Source organism: Glycine soja, chromosome 5, assembly GCF_004193775.1.
Source record: "Glycine soja cultivar W05 chromosome 5, ASM419377v2, whole genome shotgun sequence".
NCBI classification, from domain to species: Eukaryota; Viridiplantae; Streptophyta; class Magnoliopsida; order Fabales; family Fabaceae; genus Glycine; species Glycine soja.
The window spans coordinates 24,564,872-24,587,398 of NC_041006.1; the positions used below are offsets into that span (position 1 = coordinate 24,564,872).

General features: G+C 38.4%; 1 pseudogene; it reads left to right on the plus strand.

Annotated features, from left to right (window-relative positions):
* Window positions 1-2,621: 2,621 nt before the first annotated feature.
* On the plus strand, window positions 2,622-4,940 carry LOC114411593 (annotated as a pseudogene).
* The last annotated feature ends 17,587 nt before the right edge of the window (window positions 4,941-22,527 follow it).

The following is a 22,527-nucleotide window of genomic DNA, read 5'->3' on the forward strand; positions in this document are numbered from 1 at the left end:
TGATATAGAATTTAGGTGGGGAAGAGAAAGAAACAGAGAGAGAGAAAGAAAGAAAGAGGGGATGAGACAAGAATAAGGAAAAGTGGTTTTCTCACTAAGAATCTAGTTGTCTGCTCGCTATCTGAATCTCGTGTAAGGGCATAAGGATAGAAGTTACTAGAATAGAGAGGAGAGACCGAAAAGAAACAAGTAGCAGACAAACAATGCACTGCACTTCTTGTTTATCAGTTCAGTCTCTGTCTACAATACATCAGCCATTCATTATTTATTGGCAGCAACCCAACGATTTACACTTATAAAATCCTAACTGATAATAGCTGCCCAACTAACCAACTAACAAAATAAGAGACTAGAATTACTAATTGATACAAAATAATCAAAATAAACAACCTATAGGATACGCATGGGGATCATCAAGTCAAAATAAGATACACCAACTTACCAACCAACAACCCATAAGATAATTTTATATTTTTAATAATTTCTAAACGCAGAATCAAAATTCATAACCAAAAAGTACCTTGTGCCAACAATAGATTGAGAAGGTGGTTCAGTCGTTATGGTCTTGGATTTTAGCTTGTTGAGTAACTCTTCCAATTGATCTAAAGTTCCTCTGAAAAATGTAACAAAATTAATTCAAAGCCAGAGATAAACCAGAAAGTGCATGACATTTGTTATTTTTGTTAAATTGCAATACAAAAACTGACTTTAGTTCTTTAAAAATAGATCAAGCATGATATTTTTTCTTTAAAAAATGAACCCAACTAAACCTTCAATAAGCAGCAACAGATGACATATAATAGCGAAATTGACAATGACAATTCACAGGAGCAGGACATGCAAATCACTGTATATTAATTCCAAACAATGCAGTCAACTTTAGTTGTCATGGCTTTAATTTGGCTATCTATTTTACCAGCAATTATAGTGAATCAATTATATGCTAACAAGCAACTAAAATCAACCACTATTGGCCAAAAGTGTTATGCCTAGTTTATCATACCAAACAAAAAACTTGATGACTTCTATTTGACTTCTTTTCAGTACACAATAGCTGCACCAGTCACCTCAATACCATTCAATTAATGTCTTTATAGAAACACTATCTTAATTCAAAATCTATATTAAAACTAATTTTTAGTTTTTGCTTCTTCATAAAGTTTCCCTTGGTCACTCTAAGCGGGAAGATCCGCAAGATGGTGCCTGAAGCCAAGGGTTCCAATGTTTCAAGATTGGAGGTCATCAACTTTCCAGGGGGTTATCTCTCATTTGAACTTGCAATGATAACTATGTTTCTCCGATGATAGGCATCTTAAGTGGCCAAGGTTGTCTTCCTCCCAAGGCTCCACTAATTCGAAACCTTGTGCACTGACAAGGCCTTTATGTTTTAAAGTTTTTGAAAAACACACAATACATGTCTAGGTATACCAAATGGGAAAAAGGGTTTTCAGTTTATGTAATATTTAAAGGTACAACCACAACCAATTAAAATTCTAACAATTAAACACAAAAAGGCACGATTTTAACTTATTTTGCTTCAAATCCTTTTCGCATATTGAAAGATGACTTTGTGAGGGCAACTCAACAATTCAATAATCACATTTTAACACTCTTACTTAAGTAAACCCTTAATACTATAACTTCTTCAAGCATTACAAAACAAAAAACCAAAAACATCGACAACCTTACCTTCACAAACAGCTGCAAGAAGCGACACCACTCAAAAAGGGCACGACTTCGGCTACGTGGCGGTGGTGGGAACAACACGAGGTGCGGAGGTCAGGAAACGTGGCAATGTAGGGTTCCTTTTGTGGAGGTCAGGGAAACGACACAATGTCAAGGTGGTGCGAGGGACATTCAGGCAAAACAGTCGACGGGAGCTGAGATTTTTCGTCAGACAATAAGTTTTTGGAGGTACGCGTGTTCAATTACTGCGCAACAGGGGAGTATATAAAGCACAACCTTTACAACGGTGTATATCTAACACCGTCTTTGTAGCTGACTATTTCAACGACGATGTCTATTGATGTGCCGTCTTAGATAAGTTCCAAAATGCCCCTGCCAAAGCTACAAAGACAGTGTTACAAAGAAACGTCATTGTAGACCAAATGCAGGACATAAAAAAGTTATATATTTATGTAAATGCCACCGCGTACACTACTACGACGGGTTATATACGACCGACGTAGAATATGCGTTGTAAAATAGGGTTTTTTTTAGTAGTGAAAGCCATACAGTGGTATTTTTGTAATTATAAAAAACTTAAACTACGACGGCTTTAAAGGAAGAACCGCTTTGGTATTTTTTTTTTATAATTACTAACCCTAGCTTCGTGACACCGCACCCCACTCCTAGGGAACCAGCTTCTCGATCCCCTTCTCCTCACCTTCGTTTCTCCTCACCTTGAATCCCTCCTCTCGCTCCACTCCTTCTTCCTCCTTCTCCTCCCCACTCTCATAACAACTAAAAAATTGGGGAAAACAAAATCCCCGACGACAGCAGAGGGTAGGACACCAACTGCGAATTCAAACACCCAAACGGCACAGGTGAAGACGACATCTGAAACGACGGTGGCACATTGGTAGTACATTATCACGCTATTTCATTTCTCTCAGTAAACCATGAATTGTCTATCATTGTTCACCTTCCTCTATGCAATTTGTGCGCACTCCATCACCTCCACGACATATCCTTCCATTCTCGACATGAAAACCGGAGAGTGCTCCCTCCGCAGCATCAGCATCGGCGATGGTGTTCTGGTCCCTCCGTGGCGAGAAGTGTACGAGGAGAGGCGAATCTTCGACATCACCCACAGGTATGTCCCCGAGATGCTGGTGTGGGACTCGACAGAGGGGCTCGGGCACCACTTCCTGTGGCTCGAAAAGAGCATGAAGAATGGCTCACGCGCTAACAACTCCAACATGAAGGTCGGTGTTCACACCGACACCCATGTTGACGCGCTCGGTCACATTTACAACAATTACTATGACGTCGACTTCGTGGTTGACTCACTTGACCTAACACTCCTCAATGGTAACATACCACTGCTCTCTCTGCAACTTCTATTATTTGTCTGTTTCTTTAACTCAATTTCAAATTAACCAAATTAGATAATTAATTGTAGGGTTCATAATTAATTTACTTCATAATCATTTTTGTTCATATTACTATTGGTGGTGGTGGTGGTGTTGCTGTCATTTGGTTCTACTTTAGATGCCGACAACTTATACACTACTTGTTCTGTTCATAGGCCTTACACTTTTGGTTGATGTTCCACGGGATAAAAACATTACTAGTATGCATACTTGATGATTTTTTTTAACTGCTCCATACTATGTATTGAAAGAATATGATATATATACATTAAAGTAGTAAGATTTTATTATTTTCCAATTAATTCACAATTTCTTATGCGTTAAATGCTAGATCTTCCTACAGTAAATATGTTGGAAAATTGTATTTATCTTAGTAGTGCTATTCTCAAGCTTGAAGTTATGTGGATTCTTTGCTTTCCCATATTCAGACTATTTTATATTGAATATCTGTTATGCAAAATTCAGGCTAAACCCCTGTTATCATTTGTTATGTTTAATTGAATCATTGTTAAATTTCTCTTGTTCTAGCTGAGGTTACGAAATCCTTGAATATCCCTAGAGGTGTAAGCCACGTGCTTTTCAGAACTTTAAACACTGATAGGTGAGTTGTGTAAGTTACATGAATCATGATTGCTGCAGGAAGATTTTCTTCCTGTTTTTCTACCATAAAAAAAATGAAGTTATTAAAGTTTCTTCAGTGATTCTCTGAGGCAGCTTCATTGTTCTTGCAGATACATGAAATGTGTATTGTACAATATTATCTTGAGAACCATATCTATGAATTGAATGCAAGATAAGATCAAACAGTTAGTTGTAGTGTTAACACAAAATTATTGTTATATGTATGAAATATAAGTTTCAAAAAGGAAAAAACATGTTTCTGAAGTTAAGTCTTATCTCTTACAGTTTTAAAATTGTAACCAACATTTTTTTCCCTACAAATTGTATTGCATTCATATACTTTTTCAGTCTTTTGGTAACTTTTTACGTTCAGATTCAATTTTGGGTTGCATATTATAGTCATTGTAGGTTGGCTGTTCATCTGAATCTGTTAACCTGCACACAGGTAATTGTAGTTTCCTTCCTTTTTTTATGTGTATGGTCTTGTGATGAATAGGTTGTTAGAGAATGGAGAGGGGGTGGCCGCTGGTGGAGTTTATACTCAGAAACAAGATTGGCTTATTACCAATGATACATAATGTGATTCATTGATTCTTAATGATAATTTGGAAAACTGAAAATTGAAAACGAGTTTAAGGCTATTTATGTTAAAAGAAATTTTGTTACTCAGTATGAACTTTAAATTAAAATAAACAAAATCAAAACAGAAAGACAGAGGGAGATGAAGAAAAAAATGATTTATGATTCTAATGAGTGAACTTTATGGGAGATTTTAAGTAGATGTCCAGTTATTAGACCTTGGTAAACACTATTTACCAACCTTTATATGGAGGAAATGCTAGGGAGGGGAAGGTTTTGAATGAAAATAATTTAAATAAAAAGTTTTATAGTGTCTTCCCTTTTCATCCCTTCCCCTTTATCCAAACATACCCTTAAGTATGTTTGATTTGGTCATGTAATTATAACCTTAATGATTCATAAATCATAATATAATTTTAGCTTGCAATTTTAACATTTTGCTTAATGATATACTGATATTTAGTTGGTTATTAGATGCTATATTTGAGCTAAATCTTGTTTAAATATTAGGCCACTCATGTTTAAGAAAGAATTTGACACAAGCTAGGTGGGATTCAAGGAGGATGGTGCAAAATGGCTGGCAGAGAACACTGACATCAAACTTGTAGGTAAGATATAGATGACTTTTTAAGATATGGGTTGCTTCTTCCCTCTGTCTCTTCTTCGACTCATGACAAGAATAAACCATTTTTACACTAATTCAGACCATTATGTTTACACTTTTTTTTTTCAATTTGCGTGAGTGTGCTAGAATAAAGAGAAGATAGCAGCTCTTACTACTTAATTATTTCGTGAATCAATCAATATGATATGTTGGAGTTTTGATGAAGTACTTCTCGAGCCTGCTGCCATCTAATTCATTGAACTTGAGCAAACCATCAGGGCTTGTAAGGTTGGCAATGGATCTATGTTGTACTGGCATATTAGAATAAAAGTAACATGCATGTTTTTTAATATTTGCTATATTTGTAAAAGATGTTACATTCCGCTCAATATATCTGTGTTAATTACATTATATGTGTTAAACAATATTTGAATCTTGCTCATGCACCCAGGTCCAAATATAGTTACTGGTTTAACTCTATGTCCAGCAGTTCCTCAAAAAAGTATCAAATGGTGAACCAAGTAAGTCTACCATCTTAGCAATTTTAATCTTTGGTTCTTGACTTGTCAAATGCTGATTATGTTCCAACTTTCTTATTTAAATATACATTGGCCTGATGAAGTATTCATCTTTGCCAATTCAGGTTGGAGTTTCACTTGCATCTTGGAAATGCTCTGAAGAATTCTTCTCTCGTCAAATTAGGAATCGAGATCCCCTAAAAATAGGGTTAGATATCTGATGCTTTCATTTTCATCATATTATGATATATATCTATTCTTTTCCCATTGTGCAATTGCTTTCTTGTCATAATATATTATAATTGTTGTTGTTGAGTAAGTCCTTTTGAAGTTTGTCTAGTATTTATCATCAAGCTCTAGAATAGGAGTTAAAGGAAAATGGACGTCATAAAGACAAATAAATTGCAAGTTTAAGAAAAGAATAAATGAGGTATAGTTTCATATTTAAATAAGATTGAAAAATTGGAGGGACCAGAGTAATTAAGATTATAATATATAAATATAATATTTTTATAATATTATTTCCTATACGTGATTTTACGTATTTGATAATAATTCCATATTTTTAGAATAAAAAAATTACAAATATTAAAATCAAAGTTTGTTCATTTTATGAAAATAACAACATACCTAAATATAGAATCGAATATCAAATATTTTAAAATATATATATAGGGATTTGTTTAACAAAATTTACTTATATATATTTATCAAAATTCATAATGATTTACAATATTAATAATTAATTTTCTAATTATTATTATTATTATTATCATTTTATGTCCATTATTATTTGAGTAAAAAAAATGTTATCCATTATTTTACGTTATCCTCGAGTCAAATTCCTATTCTAGCATAAGAATATTAATAAAAAAAAATATTACTAGATAAAACTTTACGATAGATTCGTTAAATAATTGAAAATCCTTTTTTCATTAATAAAAGTAACCAAAATTTGTTTAACAATAAAGAATATTGGAAAGTGTGTTCTAGCCTTCTTCTATTGACTTTGATTTATTTTGATTAGTGGTGGTTCATTGCCAAGTGTAGAAATTAATTACTCACGTATAAACATCTTGGATTTACTTTGATTTTCTCCATTACCCATCCCCTTCAAAGATGGAAAATTGGAAATGATTATGGGAGTGGAAATAGGTTAAAGGATTAAGGGTTTAGACAAGAGGGGTTCATGGTTTACATTATATCAGATTTAAAAAACTTATTTATTATTTATTGAATAAATCATGTTAAAATATTTTAAAAATATGTAATTAAAACATTACTTTTCAAAATCATTTAAAATTTTGACCAATATATTATTATTATTATTATTATACATTGTAAGACTATGTACTTTTTTTTTTTACAGAAATACTATATACATGTTGATTTCATTGATATCTAATGATAAATTTAAGTTTATTAATTTGTTTGAAAATTAATAATGTTGTTTATTTCAAAGATTTTAATATAAACTAGATTTTTAAGTTTTTAAATCATACTATGCTCTATCGAACTTAAACAAACTTATATATTTAATATATAACAAATATTTAGCTTTAAAATTAGAAAACAAATTAAGTTAACAATACACATTGGATTTGTAGGAGAGAAAAATAACTCATTCTTAGAAAAATGCAAAATAAGTTTTAAATAAGACTAATAATGTCATTATAAAAAAAAATCATTTCATTACCGTAAATATGACTAATAATGTGCTTAATTTCATATTTCAAATGTGAATTTTAATATTTTAGATGTAATTTTTATAAGCCAATATTATGGTTTTTATATCCTAAACATTATTTGGTTTTCAATATGTTTCCAAATATGCTATAAATCCTAGACAGAGGATTACAGTTTACAATAATATCTAGAGATCTTACCAAAAATTAAAAAAAAGAAAACAAAAACTAAAATTATGAGAGTTACAAATAAAAAGGAAAACCAAGGAAGGTGTGAGCTTCATTCTAGTAACATTCACTCTTATTTTTGCTGCTAGATGTCTTTTGTTCCAAAGTTTCAGATCAAATTGATTTGCAGGTCCACAAAGCTGTTGATGCATGCAAGAATGTTCTTAGAGGACTACATAGCAACAAAATTATTGAAAGGGAGTTGGATAGGGTTAGTTATTGAAATGCTCAACTTGTCTCAACTTGTCTTTACATTACAATTTAGTGAGCATAACTTTTAGACAGTTTTTCTGCTAAACGTATATAGTATCCATATTCAAATTTGATTAATTTTATTCTTTTGTTCTCTCTTCATATGAAAAATTTAGTTTAGTAATTACTAGTTAGTTTGTAGAAATATTTTTTAATGAAATGATCATGCCACCAATTTTTATGTCATCATAATTCTTGCTTCCAAAAAGCAAAAAAAATAAAAATAATTAATAATTCTACATCGGTTATTAGAACGACCGATGTTGAATGCTTCATCGTGGGGTAAGAATCTACGACGGTTCAGGATACACCCGATGTAGAATGGTGACTTTCTACATTGATTTTCAGGACAACTGATGTAGAAATCTGGCATTCTAAGATGGGTCTGGAGACCAACCCGTCTTAAAATGGGCAGATTTCTACATCAGTTGTCCTAATAACCGATGTAGAATGTTAGAATTCAACATCAGTTGCTCAACCGTCGTGTTTCAACGACATTGGGCTACAACGACGCGTGATAACCGATGTAGAAAGGCGCCGATAACTGATGTAGAAAGCCTAGTTTCTAGTAGTGTCTGCCTCTGGGCCTTAATCCTTCTCCACTTGAACCTTGTTAAGTATGCCTCATACCATTTGTTGGAGAGATATTTTCGTGGTATTCACTTGAAACAAAGGAAACAAACACTACTACAATTTTTAGATTTAACATCGCACGGTTAACATCGGTTATTCACAAAACCGATGTTAACAAAAGCGCGGTGGCATTTTTGTAAATAATTAGACATAGTTAACATCGGTTTTCGGAAAAACCGATGTTAAGTACTATATATTAACATCGGTTATTTAAATAACCGATGTTACTATGGAGTAGTTAACATCGATTTTGGAAAAACCGATGTTGGTGTGTCGTTGTTAACATCGGTTTGGTAAAAACCGATGTTATGGAGTTGATTTTAACATCGGTTTTCTTAAAACAGATGTTACCTAGTTGTTTTTAACATCGGTTATTTTTAAAAAGCCGATGTTGTTGTCATTATATATTAAAAATCTGATTCTGCAGAACCCGTGCGCTCGAACCCTATCGTTCTTCTTCTTTCTCCTTCTGCCCTAAGTTCGTCTTTGTCGCAAACTGGCCTGCACTTCTGTGATTGCAACCACATTGTGGAGTTCGTGTGTGTGAAGTTCGTCTCTTCCACTTATTGATTGAGGTACGTCCTTTCATTTTAACATTAGGCGTTCCTCATTTTAACATTTGCTCGCTTTCACAGGTTGAAGAAATCTAGGAAAGGAAAGAGTTCCGGAAAGGGTGGGAATCGATTTTGGAAGTGCATTGTGGTTCGCCTTAAGACTCCTAGGACGTTCTTCTTATTTCTCCTTCTGCCCTAAGTTCGTCTTTGTCACAAACTGGGCTGCGCTTCCGTGACTGCAACCACATTGTGGAGTTGGTCTTTGTGGAGTTCGTGTCTGCCACATATCGATTGAGGTACGTCCTTACGTTTTAACATTAGGCGTTCCTCGTTTTAACATTTTCTCACTTTCGCAGGTCGAAGAAAACTACAAAAGGAAAGGGGGGGAAGCGATTTTGGAAGTCCATTGTAGTTGGCTTTAAGCCTCCCAGGGAAGCCATCGAAGGTATGTCTCTGTTGTCAAGTTATGTCTAAATATGAAAAAAATATAATGCTTGAAATGGAGTATGGGTGTGAGATGCTAAAGTATATTGATTGCTTGCTCTTGTACTATTTGCATTGTGGGGATATAGTGTTGGATTTGTTATGGGAAATTCTTTGATAAACCTAAAACTCTATATGTCATCTTAAAACCTAAAACCTAATGTTGTGATTCTGTTGTGAGGATATGATAAATAGCCTGGGGTACCTTTCTGCTAGTGATTCCTGTTGATTAATCCACTTGTGTTTCCAGAATCTAATTTTCTCTCCATCTCCCACCTTCCACCTCATGTTATTTTGAATAACCATTCCCTATTGTGATTGATTAAAAGCGTGCTCCACTAAACAGATTGCTTTGCTGAGTTTCCTGTTTCTTCAAGGTTCCTCCATCCACCATATTTCGATTTCAGACTCTGGTCCACAGCTCACCATTTTCTTGCATTAATTGCCACTTCCATTTTCCAAGTAGTGCGAGGTTGAATGTTTCAATATCCTTGATGCCCAAGCCAGCCTTTTCTTTTGGTAAGCATACTGATTTCCATTAAATCCATGCAATCCTTTTGTGAATTGCCTTCCTTCATAAAAAACTTCGCTGCAGCTTTAAAAATTGCCTTCTGAATTTCTTCGTCCATGAAAGGTGCCAGAAGCTCGTTATTCTGCTGTAGATTAACAGTTTGAAACCTGATTCCATCAATCTTGGGTCGCTGACCAATTGGTTCTTGGAACCTATGGAAGAAAAAGGATTTCACCTCTTCCTTCACCTTGTGTGGGTCGTCAGTCCATGAACCATCAATGAATACACCCCTGATAGAATTTCTATTTCGGTTAGCATTCATCAATAGGTGGAAAAAACCTGTGTTACAATCGCCTTCTTTTAACCATCTTCATCTGGATTTCTGCCTAAGTAAGGATTGATGGGCTTGGGCAACAACCCAAAGAGAATCATGTAACTGCTTCCTCTCCAATTTTTATTGCTCTGTTAACTGTCTATGCATTGAGTTCTCCTCCAGTTTATTTAAATCTGATTCCAGCTTTGTGACCTTTTTGAATGTATGTCAACAAACTTCTTCTTCCTCTATCATGAGGAATTCTTCTTCTTCTTCCACTCAGAGGAAGTGTGCTTTTGCTAGAAAGTGTGCTAGGCTGGTCAAAGAGCAAAGGGCTCGTTTCTACATCATGAGGCACTGTGTCATTATGCTCATATGCTGGCATGAGTACAATGATTCATGAAACACAACAAAAAAGATCTACCAAGTTCAAAAAAAGTTGTATTTTTTTTTTCTTAAGTCCCTATTTGTTCACTTTGTATGAGATCCTTCCTGTTGGGCATGAGGTTTTTCTTGGAGTCAACAAGTGTACATAGAAAATTTTCTTCTTCTTGAGAGATGAGATCCCTTTGCTGTCTACTTATGAGGAATAGCTGATAGTACTTCCGTTGCAGGGAGTATTGTTCCCCTAGCCAATTATCAGTCCAGAACTTGATATTTTCCCCACACCCAACCTTCCAAGACAAGTTATCTTTAAAAATACTGCAGTCTAGCTGATGGTACAAGTTTCTAATGTCTCTCCACCAATGGGAATAGCCCCTTTTGTCTCTAGCATTTTGAAGATCTGACCAACCACCATATTTAGAGGTTATAACCTTAGCCCATAGCTGTTGCTGATTAGATGCAAAAGCCCATAACCATCTTCCCATCAAAGCTGAGTTGAATTTGGAGATATCTTTTATCCCCAGCCCCCCATCAGCCTTAGGCAAACAAAGATCAGTCCATTTTACCCAAGGAATTTTTTTTGATCAATATCTCCACCCCACAGAAAATTCCTTTGAAGGGATATCAGCTTTTTGACAACCTTTTGAGGTATCTTAAAGAATGAGAGGAGGTAAATTGGGAGGGCATTGAGGACATAATTTATTAGAGTAACCTTCCCAGCCATGGATATATTTTTCTGAGCCCATTTGGCTAATTTTGACTTGAATTTAGTGATGATAGGCTCCCACACCAGCTGGCTAGAGGGATTAGCCCCAATAGGTATGCCTAAGTAAAGGAAAGGACATTCCAGCTGCCGACAGTTCAGGTTATTAGCTGCTTCCCTAGCCCAATTAACACCATCACCAATAACCCCAAATTGGCTTTTGGCAAAATTAATCTTTAAACCAGAAGCTAATTCAAATCCTCTTAAGATGGCCTTAATAGCATGAATGTTGTCCCACACAGCCTCTCCAAAAAAAATAGTATCATCAGCATACTGTAAGATGTTGATAGGCTCCCTATTCTTACCAACCAAGAAGCTTCTAAAGAGGTTTTTGTGGACTGCTTGTCTCATCATACCAGTAATGCCTTCTCTTACAATATTGAAAAGCAAGGGAGCTAGGGGATCCCCTTGTCTCAAACCCCTTGTAGGTGTAAATTCCTTAGAGGGGATACCATTAATCAAAACACAAATAGAAGCTGAATGGAGGCATGCTGATATCCAAGACCTCCATTTTGGGCAGAACCCCAATCTAAACAGCATATAGTCCAGGAAAGACCAAGACACTGAATCGTAGGCCTTTTCAAAATCCACCTTGAAGATCATCACTGGTTTCTTGCTTCTCCTTGCTTCCTCAACCACCTCATTGAGAATCACAATACCATGGAGGATATGTCTACCTTTAATGAAGGCTGACTGCCTTTCATCAATTAGCCCATCCATAACAGACCTCAATCTATTAGACAACAACTTGACAATAACTTTATACATACAACCTATCAAGGATATAGGCCTATAATCATTGAATGACTGAGGATGGTTCATTTTAGGAATCAATGCCACAAAGGAAGCATTACTTCCTCTAGGAAAGCTGCCATGGGCATAAAACTCATCTACAAACCTTCTAAACTCTGGTCTCATGATATCCCAAATTTTTTTGATAAAGTTGAAGTTAAGGCCATCTGGCTCAGGGCATTTGTCACCTCCACAATTCCACACAGCTTCTTTGAGCTCAAGGTCAGAGAAGGGGGCAGTCATCTGCTCTCTTTGCCTTTAAGAAATAGCTTTAAAAGGAACCCCATCCAAAAAAGGCCTAGAATAATCCTGTTCAGAAAATCTGGTATGGAAATAATTAACAGCTGCATTCTTGACTGTATTGGGTTGCTGGACCCACACCCCATCAATAGAGATACCTGGAATAGCATTGAAAGCTCTCCTAAAATTTATAATTCTGTGGAAATACCCAGAATTGCAGTCCCCCTCCTTCAGCCAAGATATCCTAGATTTTTGTCTCAAAAGGGATTCCACTGCATTTGATACATTCCATAACTCCTGCTGAAGGGAGTTTCTGATTTTGAGCTCTTGATCAGTCAAAATACGATTATAAGCTAAGTCCTCCACCTCATTTAATTTCTTCTGAATGTTGGATATCCTGTTAACATCAATGTTCCCCTCTCCCTTACTCCACTGTAGTTCTGAATGCTGGATGTCCAGTAGAATTGGCTTGCAATTCTAGTTGTAGTTCTTTTTATCCCAGCATGCCCTCTATGGGAGAGTTATGAAATTCTTTCAACAACATTTGAATCAATTCTTTTTCCTCAGGAATTACTACCCGATTCTTCCAATACAACAAATTACCCTTGATTGTGTAATTTGTCTGTGATTCTGGTTGTTGTTTACACAACTGTATCAGTTCCTGCAATGCAACATTCTTTATAGTGGCTTGTTCAATCTTCTACAGTATACTAGCTTGAGGTTCAGACCAAGACAACATCATTATTCATGACAAAGAATCAGTAGCTAGATTCTCCTTTCTGGCCTTGTATTCAATCACACAATCATATCCCAAAAACCTGTGTAACCACTGCTGTTGTTCAGGTGTCTGTAGGGGTTGTTCCATCAATGATCTCAAGCTTTTTTTATCAGTTTTGATAATAAATTTGTGTCCCAGCAAGTAGTGTCTGAACTTAGCTATAGCTTCAACAATTGCTAACATCTCTCTAAATTAGTCAGATTTCTTTTGCACTCTAGGTGCAAGTTTCTTGGAAAAATATGCTATTGGATGGCCATTCTGATGTAATACTGCTCCAATACTAGTGTCGGAAGCATTAGTTTCCAGAATGAAGGGCAGCTGGAAATTAGGAAGAGCTAACACTGGAGCTGAAGTCATGACTTTCTGCAATTGAACAAATGTTGTCTCTGCCTCTGGTGTCCACTTGAATGCTTTTTTTTAAAGTAAATATGTCAATGGTGCAGCAAGCTTTGCATATCCTTTGATAAACCTTCGATAGTAACCAGTGAGGCCTAAGAAACCTCTTAGCTGCTTGATATTGAGTGGTGTAGGCCACTCTAGAACTGCCTGCACCTTAGTAGCATCCATAGCAACTCCTTCACCTGAAACTATATGTCCCAAGTACTCTATCTCCAATACACCAAAAGAGCATTTAGACAACTTAGCAAACAAAACATTTTCTTTCAATACTTTGAATACAACCTCTAGATGGCATAAGTGTTCATGCCATGTGGAACTATATACCAATATATCATCAAAAAACACTAACACATATTTCCTTAAAGCATGTTGGAAAATATGGTTCATCAAACACTGAAAAGAAGTCGGAGCATTGGTTAAACCAAATGGCATTATTGGGCAAAATTTTGACTATGATAGGCAAAATTGCCTTATTGGCCAGAATTTGTTTATTGTTGCAGTGAAATTTTCTTTTTCTGCTGGTTTAAGTTGATTATAGATGTTGTATTTTAATTGAAATGTAGATAATAGGCTTTAAAAGGGTTTAAATACACTGTGGATAATTTCTGTATGCTTTTTTTAGGCTTATCATTTACTACTGCTAATTGGCGTTGCTGTGGAAGCTCTTTGATTATAGCAACTCCAGGTATGTTTGTACGGTCTACTATCTTTATATGTATTATGATAGACTACTGTTTTGACATTTGTCGTAGCATTTATATACACATATACTGCTGTATTTGTTTGGTAGATAAATTGTTTGGTAGACTATCTTTATATGTATCATGATTTCCTCTTGGTTGGAATTATTGTCTGATGCTGTTATCTGTGTGATATCTGGTACTGCTGTTAGTGTGTTGCTATCATCTGCATGGTTTTTTTTATCGGCAAAAATATATAAATATTTCATTATGTAAATAGTGATGAAGTACCAGAGGTACTTGGTACATAGATAGGATCCCATACATATGGTTCCTTAGAAAAAACTAATACAATTTAATTAGGAACCATATTATGGCTAATACATCTGCTAAAGCCTCAATAAAAATCTACCCTCTAGTGATACAAAAAGCCTTGTTCGTGTAGCATTCGATCTGCTATGATGCATGAAGTGGTCTTTCGGTTCTTTTGGGAAAGCACCCACTGACTTGACCCATGAGACTGTCTCCCACCACAAGGGAAGTACCTTGTTGCAGTTGAAGAAAAGGTGCGCTGCATCTTCATCCAAATTGTTGTAGAATGGGCACAATGGATCAGCTATCTCCACTTGTCTTCCTCTTAAATTCATGTTCGTTGGTAAACGGTCTTTGATGAGCCTCCATGTAAATACCTTTGCCTTAGGTGGTATTTTAAGTCTCCACAGATGCGAGAAAGTCCCATCCTCTGATTCCCCCCTTATTTCCCCCAGCAAAAACTTATATGCAGTTCTAGTCGAATAGATTCCACTCGAGTCTTGCTTCCAAACCCATCAGTCTGCTCCTTGTTGCTGTACTGCTAGCCCTACTATTTCCTCTAGGAATTCAGCAGCCATTGTAGCTTCATTACCAAATAAGTTTCCCCTCAATTTAAAGTTCAATTCCCACCGTTCCTCCTTATGACTTCCCAAGAGGATGATAAGTTGCTGTTATTGGTTAGAGATTTGATACAGCGTAGGGAAAATAATGTCGTATTGGAGAAAATAATGGTGTTCCTATGCTTCCAAATCGAGTAAGTAAGAGCAAACCACCACCACTGCCATCTTTTTCCCTGCAACCCTGCAGAAGCACCACAAATATGCTGAATAAATTGCAAGTGACAATATTAGAAACACTATTAATAATTATAGCAATCATTGTTACTGCACAATATTTTGGTCTACTTTGATGATATTATTTTTACAGGGAACTATCCTATTTTAATTCAACAATTGATCAGTGTCGTTCTTGCAAAAGCGGTAAAGTCACATGTTGATTTTATGCTTTTGAACGGTCCATGTTAACCGATAAAAGCAAAGAGGACCGTTTAAGGCGTTGGGCCTTAAAACGGTTTTTAGTGATTTTTCGGAAAAAAACTTGATTTGTGAGTTGATTTTAGTCTTAGTTTCACTTTGGTTATTAATCAATTCATTCAAGGAAACTTCCAAAGAAAAACGTTCGATTGATTTTTTTTATTATTTTATTCAAAGATATTTTGATTATTTTATTATTATTTTTCAAGATATTTTGATTATTTTATTATTATTTTACTTTTTTTGGTTTAACCGAGGTTATAGCTTGAACGATCGGTTAGATTTCGTTTTAACAGTGATTAAACGAGATTACAACACAAATGATCGGTTGAAATTCATTTTATCATTTATTAGACGAGAAAACGGCTTAAATAAATGGTTAAAGCACGTTAAAAACTGAAGAAAAGAAAACTGAAAGTAAACGAAATTAAAGTGAAAGTACACAAAACAAGAAATGAATTGAAAGTCTCGGATTCGAAAACTTACCCGTTGAAGAACGAAGAACGAACGAAGAACGGATGAAGAACGGTGAAGAACGATGAAGAATTTCCACAGAATCGCTTACGGAAGCGTTTCGGAAGCGCCTCGGCTTAGATTTTCTTCACGGAAACGATTTTTCCAAGCAAATTCGAAAGAGAGAGAAGTGCCAAAGGGGCTGAACATTTTGAAACAGCTCCCCCCTCCCCTATTTATAGAAAAAAGGGAGGTGCTTGCCGCCCAAAGACTTAATGAAGAAGATTTCTAAGCGCACCCGAATTACTAAGTTCACCTCCCTTTTCGTATTTTACGGAAAAGTTACGAAAGCCTTACGGAACTGTTTTCGAATTTGATTTTCATCTTTTTTCTCTTCCCTTTCACCAATGTTAAGTGGAATATGCTTACCCAAGGTTTTCGGAAATTTTACGGAAGTATTACGGAAGCCGCGGAAGCCCCGAAAACCATTTTTCAAAAACGTGGAGGAGCTTGCCGCCCAGTTGCTTCCTCCTTAAGCAACCCAACTTCCAAAATGTTCTAGAAGGGCCTAGATTTGAATTGCTATTTACACCCCTATCTTGATAAGTTCACCCCCTTACCTTTTTTGGTGATTCTTTTTTCGTAAAGTTACGGAAACTTACGAATCTCGTAACGATACTTGTTTTCTTTCCGTAATGTTACGGAACCTTGCGGATTACATAATCATCCCCCTTTTGACTTACGGAATGTTACGGAACCTCACTTAATTATGCAACGATGCTTCCATTTGATTTCCGGTGTGTCACGGAAACTTACGGATTGTGCATCAATATTTTTTTGGTTTTTCGGCATGTCCTGGAATTTCACAAATTGCCTAATGATGGATGCCAAGCACCTCACAAGGACCAAAGAAAGGTCGCATGTCATCAAGCAAAGGTCCCCGGACGAAATTAGGGTATGACAGTTGCCCCTCTTTACTTGTCTTTTATTGGAGATAAAAGGAAAGTAAAGATAAGACACTAATTTCGTTCCTCTCGATTGACGAGAGTCGCGGGTGACCGTAAAATCTCCACATGCAAATGACTTGTTGTTCCCGGATTTTCACAAATTGCCTAATGATGGGTGCCAAGCACCTCACAAGGACCAAAGAAAGGTCGCATGTCATCATGCAAAGGTCCCCGGACGAAAATTGGTGTATGACACTAATTTCGCTCCTCTCGGTTGACGAGAGTCGCGGGTGACCATGACTTGTCGTTCCCGGAATTTCACAAATCGCCTAATGATGGGTGCCAAGCACCTCACAAGGACCAAAGAAAGGTCGCATGTCATCAAGCAAAGGTACCCGGACGAAAATTAGTGTATGACACTAATTTCGCTCCTCTCGGTTGACGAGAGTCGCGGGTGACCATGACTTGTCGTTCCCGGATTTTCACAAATTGCCTAATGATGAGTGCCAAGCACCTCACAAGGACCAAAGAAAGGTCGCATGTCATCAAGCAAAGGTACCCGGACGAAAATTAGTGTATGACACAAATTTCGCTCCTCTCGGTTGACGAGAGTCGCGGGTGACCATGAAATTTCCGCATGTAAATGACTTGTTGTTCCCGGAGGAACAAAAGGTGCAGAAGACTATGTCAGCCTCTGCATGCTATCAAGCGTTCTGTCTTACAGATAGCAAAAGAATGTTTATACGGATAACCACTCGGGTATTTCCGCGTATCATCGGGCCCGCCGCCTCTGGATGACATAAGGGTGCAGAATGACCAAACTTGGTCTCTGCTTGTCATCGGGCCCGCCGCCTCTGGATGACAAAAGGGTGCAGAATGACCAAACTTGGTCTCTGCTTGTCATCGGGCCCGCCGCCTCTGGATGACAAAAGGGTGCGAATAACCGTAAGGTATCTCCGCGTATCATCGGGCCCGCCGCCTCTAGATGATACAAGGGTGCAAAATGACCAAACTTGGTCTTTGCTTGTCATCGGGCCCGCCGCCTCTGGATGACAAAAGGGTGCGAATAACCGTAAGGTATCTCCGCGTATCATCGGGCCCGCCGCCTCTGGATGATACAAGGGTGCAAAATGACCAAACTTGGTCTTTGCTTGTCATCGGGCCCGCCGCCTCTGGATGACAAAAGGGTGCGAATAACCGTAAGGTATCTCCGCGTATCATCGGGCCCGCCGCCTCTGGATGATACAAGGGTGCAGAATGACCAAACTTGGTCTCTGCTTGTCATCGGGCCCGCCGCCTCTGGATGACAAAAGGGTGCGAATAACCGTAAGGTATCTCCGCGTATCATCGGGCCCGCCGCCTCTGGATGATACAAGGGTGCAGAATGACCAAACTTGGTCTCTGCTTGTCATCGGGCCCGCCGCCTCTGGATGACAAAAGGGTGCGAATAACCGTAAGGTATCTCCGCGTATCATCGGGCCCGCCGCCTCTGGATGATACAAGGGTGCAGAATGACCAAACTTGGTCTCTGCTTGTCATCGGGCCCGCCGCCTCTGGATGACAAAAGGGTGCGGATAACCGTAAGGTATCTCCGCGTATCATCGGGCCCGCCGCCTCTGGATGATACAAGGGTGCAGAATGACCAAACTTGGTCTCTGCTTGTCATCAGGCCCGCCGCCTCTGGATGACAAAAGGGTGCGGATAACCATAAGGTATCTCCGCGTATCATCGGGCCCGCCGCCTCTGGATGATACAAGGGTGCACGTCACATGACCTCAGGGTCAGTATGACAAAGATTATGGGGCGGCCGACAAAAGCAAGGCTCTTGCTCCTACGTATCCTCCAATGAGGAACTCAGACCTACGTAGTTCTGGATAATTTGTGAGACTTGAAAAGTCTCCATCGGAAAATGCTGACATCTCCGGAAAGGGCGCAGATGACCATATTGGCCTCTGCTCGTCAATCACACTTGGGGTGACTGAATGACGAGTTGCGGATAACCGTAAGGTGTCTCCGCGGGCTACCAGCTCTTGAGTCATGGCAACAAAAGGCGGTATGGTCGACAAAAGCGAGGCTCTTGCTCCTACGTATCCTCTAATGAGGAACTCAGACCTACGTAGTTCTGGATAACTTGTGAGACTTGAAAAAGTCTCGTTGTTTTCTCCACTAAAATGCAAACATGCTTTAGCAAAGAGACAAATATTCCAACTGATTTAGAGCAGCATATGCTTTTTTTTTTTTTTTGAGTGAAAAACAATGCGTCTACCGGGGAAGGAGAGTCTGCCGATGGGATCCCCCATAACCATAAATGAGATTTTGGATGTTAGCATTTCGTTTCTAAATGACCATTTAGAGGAAACACCGGGTTCGACAAAAATAGAAGAAAATCACTCAAAGTGTATCAATCTTGCACAGGTAAGTGTTTCATCCTAATTCCGAACCATAGATATTTCATGACTTGACTTTGCAAATTATTTCCTATCAAATCAAAAATTACATGCGCGATTATGGATCAATAGGGCTTCCCTTGGGAATGGGTTCTTTTGGTGGTTTTTTTTTTCGGCTTTTGTGTGTTTTTGACTTTTCCTTTTCTGTTTTGGTTTTGCGCGAGGCGAACAAGTCACCGACGCACAGGATTTTGGTTGGTAATCAAAGGGAGAAGACCACTTTAGGTCATGGTTTCCTTTTCTTTCTTTTGTTCATTTGATGACAATTCTGTACTGTTCAGATATTGTCCGGTCCAAAGACCTCTCTGCACATTTCTTCTGTTTTTCCTTCGATCCCCGATCAGGAGCTTTCTTTCCTTCTTCTTCTTCCTCTTTTTTTTTACTTTCTCCCATTCTTTGATTGGGAATTTCCTTTCTTTTCTTTTTGCTTTCTCCCACTCTTTGATTGGGGAATTTTCCTTCTTTTCTTTTTTGCTTTCTCTTTGATTGGAAATCTTCCTTCTTTCCCTTTCTTTGATTGGAAATTTCCTTCTATTCTTTCCGCTTCCGAGGGTAAGGATTATAGTGAGTCATGATTTTGGCTCAAGGTTTGTAGAATGGCTAGACATGATACATGTCAGGGTTTGGTTTGGCTCAAGGATAAAAGGGGTGCCCCACATTATTTCCATGACACAAATGCAAAAATGATGATTTGGAAACTTTATGCAAAACTGGTCATGCATGCACCTATGCGGACACTCAAGTGTCAAATTTTTATGGTCATGTGATGCTAGGGCTCAGGATTCATTTCCTCTATTTTAAATCAACCCAATGTTTCCAAAATATGTTCTTTTATCCATTTGTGCATTCATCCAAGTCCATTTCGGGCGTCCGGGAAAATTTCACAGCATTCACCCTTCAGGTTTACACACATTTTTTTTCCAAAAACTAGCTATGATCAGCGAATTTTTCTTCAAAGAAAAGTTGGAAGTCATCTCTTTTCAAAAGCATGTTGGTTTTTCAGCTAGACAACTTATTTTTCTTTTTTCTCTCTTTTTTTCTTCTTTTTTTTTATTTGTTTATTTCTTTTTCATGTTTGTTTTTTTTTTCTCTTTTTTTTTTCATGAGGTATTTTGCTATATACATGCATATCCAAGGTATCTTGCTACCTAAACATACATATATATGTTTTGTAAGGTATTTTTGCTATATACATGCATATCCAAGGTATCTTTCTACCTAAACATACATATATATTTTGTGAAGTATTTTTTGTTTACATACATGCATATCTAAGGTATCTTTCTACCTAAACATACATATATATATTTTGTGAAGTGTTTTTTGTTTACATACATGCATATCTAAGGTATTTTTCTACCTAAACATACATATATATTTTGTGAAGTGTTTTTTTGTTTACATACATGCATATCTAAGGTATTTTCACTACCTAAACATACATATATATGTTTTGTAAGGTATGACTACCTTCTGAGCTTGCGCTTGTTTTATTTAAATTCCCAGGATCATGAGCAACTAGGTGCGTCCTACTATAAAAAGTGATCAAATAGCAGGCAGAAATTTAAAAGGTACTAGGTTGCCTCCTAGTAGCGCTTCTTTAACGTCTTGAGCTGGACGCCTTATGACTTGTTGGTCACGGACCTAGTACTTCGCTTACCTTTGGCTTTGGACTTGGTCGCCTACTGGTCGGCCATGTGTCGTAGGCAACACTCTAACCTTTTTATGGATGAGCTGAGGTGAACTTTAGAGGTGGTGGCGGTGTGTCTATTGCCCGCTACCGGCCATCCCAATGTTGCTGTGGTGTTTCGCCCTGCGCCTACCTGGGGACGCAGTACTTCTTGATGAAAGCTCGATCAGTAGGGGGCCTGATGCCCTTGCTGGAGGTTACAGGTACTCCGTAGAACTGATAGAGACCCGTAATTAGAGCTTGACAACTCCAAGACCCTGTTGGACTTCTTCGGGTCCACTGGGTGTCTTGCAGGCGCGATCCCTGCAAACAATAGATGACATCAGAAATCAGTTGAGCGATGTGCATACTTACCCATGATGACATAACCTTGCCGGGGGGGTACGGGCACCCTATAGGACTGATAGAGGCCCGTAACCAGAGCTGGAAACCCCAGGGCCCTGTTGGACTTTTCCGGGTCCACTGGGTGTCTTTGTGGGTGCGATCCCTGCAAACAATAGATGGTATCAGAAATCAATTGAACCATATGCATACTTACCCATGTCGGGACGACACAGACCAACTGATACTTTTGCAGGGAGAGATTGGCATTGCGGTCGCTGGGCAGAATGTTGCTAAGTAGCAATGTCATCTATATCTGTGTAAGAGTGGTCATGTTGGTGCGCATGATCCGCACTCGTCTCTTTGCAGCGGCATGGGTGAAATCTTGCCCCGGTATGCATAGTAGCTGTGTGATAGCCTCCCTCTCTGGTTGTGCTCGCACAGTTGGCCATCCTCCAATATCAGGGGGTGGCCCAGGAACCGTTAAAAGGAAACTACTGGTCCCTTAACCGGGAGTGCAAGTCTTGGTTAAGCATTTAAGGATAGAGGACCTTAAATTCTCTTAAGGTGCGGATGTGGAGCACACTGAAAATGAGGACACGTAGCCCTCTAAAGGTGAGGGCGTGCAACCCTCTCAAGGCGAGGATGTATAGTCCTCTGGAGGTGAGGGCGTGTAGTCCTCTCAAGGTGAGGGCGTGCAGCCCTCTGTTGGCGAGGACGTGTAGTCCTCTAAAGGTGAAGGTGTGTAGCCCTCTGTTGGCGAGGACATGTAGTCCTCTAAAGGTGAGGGCGTGTAGCCCTATGAAGGTGAGGACATGCAGTCCTCTGATGGCGAGGGCGTGTAGCCCTCTGAAGGTGAGGACGTGTGGTCCTCTAAAGGTGAGGGCGTGTAGCCCTACGAAGGTGAGGACATGTAGTCCTCTGAAGGTGAGGGTAACTAGTACCCAAGGCAAGGGCGAGTAGCCCTCTCAAGGCGAGGACGTGTAGTCCGCTGGAGGTGAGGGCGTGCAGTCCTCTGATGGTGAGGACATGTAGTCCTCTCAAGGCGAGGACGTGTAGTCCTCTGGAGGTGAGGGCGTGCAGCCCTCTGATGGTGAGGACATGTAGTCCTCTCAAGGCGAGGACGTTTAGTCCTCTCAAGGTGAGGGTAACTAGTACCCAAGGCGAGGGCGAGTAGCCCTCTCAAGGCGAGGACGTGTAGTCCTCTGGAG